Source organism: Thunnus albacares, chromosome 9, assembly GCF_914725855.1.
Source record: "Thunnus albacares chromosome 9, fThuAlb1.1, whole genome shotgun sequence".
Lineage (NCBI taxonomy): Eukaryota > Metazoa > Chordata > Actinopteri > Scombriformes > Scombridae > Thunnus > Thunnus albacares.
Window position 1 is genome coordinate 1,032,362 of NC_058114.1, and position 7,570 is coordinate 1,039,931.

Sequence of the window (7,570 nt, forward strand, 5' to 3'; positions counted from 1 at the left end):
TTTTATGGTTGTTTGCACTATAGAGTGTTCTGACATTGCAGTGCTTTACTTGGATTTTTAAAAAAAATAATCTTTATCTATACATACATACATTTTTTTATGCTATAGCAAAAAACAAGTTGTTTCCTGGATTGGGTTTCTTTTGTATTTTAATTGCCAATTTGCAGACTAAAACGGGAAAAGCATGTTTTGTTTTGTTTTTAATTCACACGAAATACAGAAAAACAAAGTAATACACTGATTGTTTATCCTGTTATGAATCAAGTTGAACACAGCTTGGGGCGGAGACTACACGGACCCCAACGGAACCGTCCAATCAGCAACAAGCTTTGTCGATAGCAGGTACAGGTAATTTGGGACATCAGGTATAATGGGACATATAAGCTTTGAGGCACTGTGCTCTTTAAAAATTAGCAGCCAGTCACTAAAAAGGTCTTTGAATTGTTGCTACAATACTACTTAACATAAAACAATCATTTTGATTGGTCTATGATACCCAGGAAGTGTGTGGTAAAACCTTTAAGGTCATCAGGCCAAGCAAATCGCTCGGTAAACGCTGTGACATGTCGAATTTTACTTTTGCATAATAAGGGTGCTAAACCAAAAACAGACTATTTAACAATTCGCAGAACTGTATTATAATGAAGTGTTTTAGGAAGTCCTTTAATTATAAACAACATATTTGCCAAATACACATTGTTTTTTGTGAATAAGCATTTGAAGCACTGGCCCATTTTACCAAACACCATTTGGCTATGAATGGTTACATAACCAGTATTCTGACCTGTTTCACTGGTCCGTTCAGCCCTTTTAAGTTTTAACAATTAAAATTAAAACCCAACTAACATAGTGGGATGAAATATGATGAATATGAAATATTAAACATTTAAGAGGTTATGTTAAGGTTTAGATTAAATCATTTAATTATTTTTGTATTCATACAACACCTGATTCTCTATTTTACTCTGTTCAGCCCTTCTATTACTATATTCAATTGTACTATATACTATATGTTCAAATAAAAAAAAAAAAAAATTGAACTGAAAATGAATGTCGCAATTTACCTTACCAGTTGTCCCATTTTACCTGAACATGCCAACAACGTGAGAGAGGGGGTCTTGGTGTGTTTGAAGGTCTGTAGTTTCTAAACAAGTATAATTTACAACATAATGTGGTTATGTTGGTTACTCACTCACTCAGTGGAGTGAGTAACCAGCTTTTTTGATGGTCTCCTGGTAATTCTACCCCAAATTACCTTATTCCACCCACCTTTTCCGTTAGAAGTTAATGTTGTGTTTTCTCTTTTGTTGTTGTGTTTTGTTATTTGTTGTTGTATTTTGTTATTTGTCGCTGTGTTTTCTCTTTTGTTGTTGTGTTTTGTTATTTGTTGTTGTGTTTTGTTATTTATTGTTGTGTTTTTTTATTTGTTGTTGTGATTTGCACTTCAGGGCCACCGTAGAGGAGACACTGAAAGTGAGACTGAAAGTATGCTATAAGTTATTTCAGACTCGTCAGCGGAAAGTCGACAGAGTAAAAGGAGGAAAACAGGACATGTAAGGCAGAGTGAGTATTAAAACCTCATTACTATTATTGTTAAAGTATCTGTCTCAGCGGTCTCCCTGTGGACTGTAGAGAGGAGACGTCTGTTGGAGGCATTTTTGTGTTTGATTCAAAGTACGTTTTCACAATTTTCCACGATACTGAGAGAATGTAAATCTTTCGTTTGACTCGTGAATTAATACAAATTCTATTTTGTGCTTCATGTTTGAGTCAAGAAGCAGATCTGTGTCAACGTGGCAGAGTTTAAAAGATGTTTTAACAGAACTTCCTGTTCTCTCGCTACTGGGTGTGATACTTGGTTAACGGTTTACTGTTACCCTGTTGTGAAATATTACTATACAACAGGGGCTGGACAAAACAATACCACAGTGTAGAGTTTTCGTCCATGCTCTTAAGTAAACAACATTTTACCATATTTGTTGATAACACAATAGACAAGTACACAACTACTATACATGAAGGTCTGGTTATGGCTCAGCAACTATCACAGTTGGTTATGGTTGATGTTCTGACTAGTTAACACTTTTTATCATATATGTCTCAGGTATTGGTGAGACAATGGAATACAGGTCATGAAGGCCAGTTTGAGTAACAGATCTGAGTTTAAAGGTTTATTAGACACCAGAATACTACAGCACTGCAGTACACTACAATGTTGTCCCAAAACATATAAAAACATGTCAATAAATCACACTGTTGCACTGAGTGACATGTAAACTAGATATTTTCTGATGCAGTTGTTCATATTTTGAACTAATGATTTAACCAGGAGAGTTTCATGCCAATCCAGACCTAGAAGTGCTCAAACTATGAGTGACGTAACATTGTCGATGGGAAAAATAAATGGGATTTTCACTCCAGGAACCAGGAGCTGGTTAGTTCACACTGCTCTTAAAGAAAGCAAGCAGATCCTAATTTAACAGGTAAAGTTGTTACTCATAAAAATGTCTGTAAATGATAGAGTCAAACTACATACATGCATCAGACTCTTCAAACAAATTGTGAATTTACAGGAGATAAATGTTCAGTATGTGTGTCATATTCATTCACAGTGTTTACACATTTAGAAGTTCAAATCTCTTTGCTCTCACATCTGTTTTCAGATGTAGATACAAAAAGAATCACAGACCTAATATTTAGAGTGTGTAGATTAGTTGTTTTGTTATTTGGTATTTAAACATTTGTTGTTTGTGAAAATGTACAACATGACCTGAAAGGATGAAGGCCTTAAGGTGGGTTCATCATTAGCAGTTAGAAACAAAAGGCCCAGTTCTGATACAATCATCTAAACCATGTTTTTTTTTTCATCTTTTTCAGACATCATCACAAAATGAGACAGCCGCTTTACAATGACGGACTTAAAATAAGACGGGAATACGTGGAGTAAGTTCAGCTCTGTTTTTGAAAATGTTCACATCTGACATGATCATTAATTTCATGTTTGAGAAACTACTTTCAAAATGTTTGCAGATATTTCTTTTTGTCGTCATTCTGGACAGACAGTAATTTAAACCTGGCTGTCTGTGTGAGCAGGGAAAGAATAGCTTAAGAGTTTGAGTTGAGAGGAAACTCTTCTTTCTTTCATTCTTTCTTTCTTTGAATGTGAATGAAAACCATGTGTAGTTATTAAACTGGAGGTAATTTACTCAGTAGTTATGGTTACTTTACTGTACCTGAGGGCAATTTTGAGACACCATTTTTCTCCTACTTTATACTTTTACTCCAGTACATTTCTTAGCTGAATATTGTTCTCTCTACTGCACTTATTGTATCTGACAGCTGGAGTAACTACTGACTTTGCAGATTAAGATTTTAACTACAAATTTGATTATACCATCATTTAAAAAATAGATTTATATAGATGAAAATAATTTACAAAGTAGTCCAAACTATCTCCATACGATCAGCTACACGTTTATGTATCAGCCATAATATATAATTGACATAATGAGTACTTTGACTTTTGAGACTTTAAGTATGTTTTGCTGATAATATTTTAAGGTTTTGTATACAAGATTATTCCTTGTAAGGGAGTATTTTACACTGTTGCTTTGACATTGGTAAAAGGACCTGAATACTTTATTTTCACTGGTTGACTGGTTGAAACACAGAATGAGTTTCCTCTGGCAGACAAAAAGAAACACAACTCTCTAATCAGTCTTCTCTGATTTTACCAGAGAGCCAAGATGACGGAGAGTGACCTCCTCAACATTCTGAAAGATTTAAGAGATGATGAATTTAAGGAGTTCAAGTGGTACCTGAAGTATGAAAAGGTGGACGACATCCCACCCATCAAAGAGAGTAAGCTGTCGGAGGCAGAGAGGTGGGACGTGGTGGATCTGATGGTGCAGAAATATGAATTAGCTGGAGCTGTAAAACTGATCAAGAACATCTTAAAGGAGATCAGCAGGAATGATTTGGTGACGAAGTTGTCAAACATCTGCTCAGGAGCAGAAGGTCAGTCACAGGAAGAGACAAACATGACGTCACATCCAGTCAGCAGATCTGTGAAGAAAAACAGTCCTGACAGTAAGTATTTGGACAGTTAAACATTTTAGTTCTTCAGGCTCTGTGCTTCAGCACATTTAATTTAAAATAAAATAATTGATACTACATTAAAGTCTCAGCTTTAAGGTTTACGTCAACACAGAAAGTACTGTGTGGGAGATATGGACCTTTTAACACATATTGCCTAGTTTCAGGGGTTCAAAAGTAATGAGTTAGATACACAGGAAGTCAGACTAAATGATCATATAACATTGCAGACATAACTACACTAAACAATGCCCATGGTAAATCTGGCGATATCTCCTCCACTGATCAACCGACTTTGGCAGCTCTGAGATATACTAGTACATCCTGAAGGCTGCTTTCGTCGTTGGATTATTGAAATTCTGTGGATCTAACTGTGGAAAAAATGAATGAACACTTGCCAGGTGGGCAGTGATATAATTCTGACAACTGGTCCTACAAAATAACTGTTATTGGTTACTGTAATGGGGATTTGGGTTTGGAGAAGCCTGATTTTCCCAGGTAGATTTCTTCTGGAGATCACCTATTTCTCTGCCATGAATGCACATAACATGTGCTAAAGACTGTAGATAAGGAAAGTGGAGCAGCTGGATGAAAGGAGAGATCATTACACGGAGTGATTGTATTTGAAGTCCAACTAAAACTAAAACAAAGTATCCTCTAGAAGTCTAAATAAGTTGGTTTTCACCACTTAACATTTTACTGATTGCTGAATTCAGACACATTCATGCTGTGAGGAAAAGTTCTGACTCAGACACAGAGCAAAACAACAAAAAGTTGGGACTAACACGTCTTCTGTCACTAATACTGATAAAATAAGAAAGGCATGCTTCGAAAATAAGGTCAGTGTGGAGGAGAAATCTGATCACTGATTTCTTGCTTGCAGCTCTGGCCTACAAACTGCAGATGTCAGAGGAGGTTCTGGATGATTTTGACCTGAAGAAGTACAACACATCCGAGGAGGGACAACGGGGACTGATCCCAGCTGTGAGGAAATGCAGAAAGGCTCAGTAAGTCCAGATGTGATTAGTATTATAAATCAGTGTAGATTAGTTTTGTTCCTCAAATATAAATAATATAAAATTCTTATTATTATTGTTAAAATAGTGTTCTACTTGTTTCTTTCCTCTCTCCCACTCTCCTTACCCACTCAGCATATTACCATACTGCATATGTGTTGTGATATTAGTGATTTTTCTTCTCTTTCAGTGCTGCTCAGAGTCAGTCAACACTGGAGGCTAAACTGAAGGCCCTGCAGTGCCACTTCACCTGGGACATCCACCGCAGTGAATACAAACTGTTCCTTCTCAGGGACAAGCTGGAGGACATCGGCAGCGATGAGGAAAACAGCTGGCTGGGTCACATTTACAACCTGCAGGGGTACATTCGCTACCAGCTAGGCTTCACTGAAGATGCCCGGTGTTTCTTCAGCAGGGCCACAGAGGCCTTCCGCCAGATGAGAAATACTGACTCAGATGATGGTCCCTGGTTGGTGGTGAACTATGGGGACCTGGCTTGGCTGCACCACCACCTGGGAGAGGAAGAAGAGAGCCAGACTTACCTGTCAAAGGTCGATGCCCTGCTGAAAGAATACCCATCTCCATCCCAGGACGAGCTCCATCCAGAGATCTATGCTGAAAAAGCCTGGACCCTGATGAACTTTGGCAAAGACAAAAAGCTGCTGGCAGCAGATTACTTCCAGAGAGCCATCAGATTGAAGCCAGATGTGGTGGAGTGGCACACCAGCCGTGTCATAGCATTAGTTAATGCTTCTAAGCACCACAACAAACCACTGGAGGAAGACATCTTTGAGAAGATGAAAATTGCCAAAGAACATGATCCAGAGAACTTGTACCTTGCTGCTCTATACCTTGAGGCATGTGCAAAGAAAGGAAGAAAAATTGAAGACGAAGCACGTGAGTTGGCCAAAAGGGTGATGAGAAATCCTGTAAGCAGCTACAGCGGCATAAAACCATTACAAAGGCTGTACAAAATGTATGTATCTATGGATGAGGCTATTAATTTGGCAGAGGAGGCTCTGGAAAGACATCCAGGTGAACGTTATCTGAAGAGGTGTGCTGCAATCTGCTACAAAAAAATTATTTTTTCACAGGACAATCACCTGCAGAAAAGTATGGTAGACAGAGCAATCAATCTCTATGGGGAAGTTATCTCTCTTTACCCTCATTCTTCACATGAAAGAAAAAAAACTCTTACAAAAATACGCAAAATCAAATTATGACCAGGCTGAAGCTGAGCAGATTTACCAGGAACTGCTAGAAAGTGATCTGGACCCTGCAGACAGACAAGTGCTTTACAACCGCTATGTCAAATATTTACACTTCATTCGAAAGGAGAGCCACAAGTCAACAGAATATCACATGATGGCAGCAGTGATACCACAACTATTTCCCCATCATGAGAACAGCATCAGAACTCTGAAGAAGATTAGAGAAAGAAACAGAAACCAAATGTATGCAGAAATAGAAGAGTTTCTGGCTAACCTGGAAGACTAAGAGCCGATAATAAAGAGGAAACATTTACTGCACTTCAACTGAGTAACATCCATGTCTAAATGCAGAAAAATGTAGATATTCATGTCTTGAAAAAATCTGTACTTACTCATCAATCTGTATAAATTCAGATGTGGAAAACTTGTGGAACTTTTTAGATGTTTGAAATCTTTTACTTTTCTTTACACTGACCATTGTTCAAAGGACAGTGCTGTTTTAGATAGAATTTTGATTTAAAACAACATTTTATTGCAGGAAGAGAAACTATCTAATATCCAATTTACATTTTCTAATAGAAGTCATACAATCTTGAATTTATTTCTCAGTAATTTTGTAAACTTGTCCCCACATATTTTCCCTCATTGTTAACTTTTAGTACCTTTCTTTTTTAACAATATTGTTGATTCTGGTTTACACAGATGAGCGCATGAATGTTGATTTGATTGATTTATTTTGCTCCTGATAAGATTTGATTCTCTTCTAAGAGAGTTTTATTGGCTCTGCCTGCACATCTCTTGAAATAATATAAATATTTCTTTTTGTTTTAATCTGTTATCTTTTCTTTATCTGACAAATACAAAGACAAATTGTGCAAATAAACAAACAAACAAAAAACAGTGTGTCAATATTTGAGTAATGAAGTGAAAACAAAGCAGCATTACAGTCTAATGATTGGGTTACTCAGACATCCTAAATGGCTGGTAGTGTTTAGGTAAATACACACAAGCAAAAGCACATCTTGTCTCCAGTTCTGTCATCAGTTGGCAGCCAGTAAGCTTGACCTCAACCTGTTTAGATCACAATTTATACTCATGCAAGTGGATAACTCTGAAAAGTGAAGCCAATGCATAAGTGCCTGAAACCTGCATTCTCTCTAGTTGCCAGCAGGGGGCGACTCCACTGGCTCCCAAAAAAAGCCTGATTGTATGGAAGTCTATGAGAAAATGACCCTACTTCTCACTTGA

General features: G+C 37.3%; 1 pseudogene; it reads left to right on the top strand.

Annotated features, from left to right (window-relative positions):
• Positions 1 to 1,460: 1,460 nt before the first annotated feature.
• Positions 1,461 to 7,192, top strand: LOC122989382 (annotated as a pseudogene).
• The last annotated feature ends 378 nt before the right edge of the window (positions 7,193 to 7,570 follow it).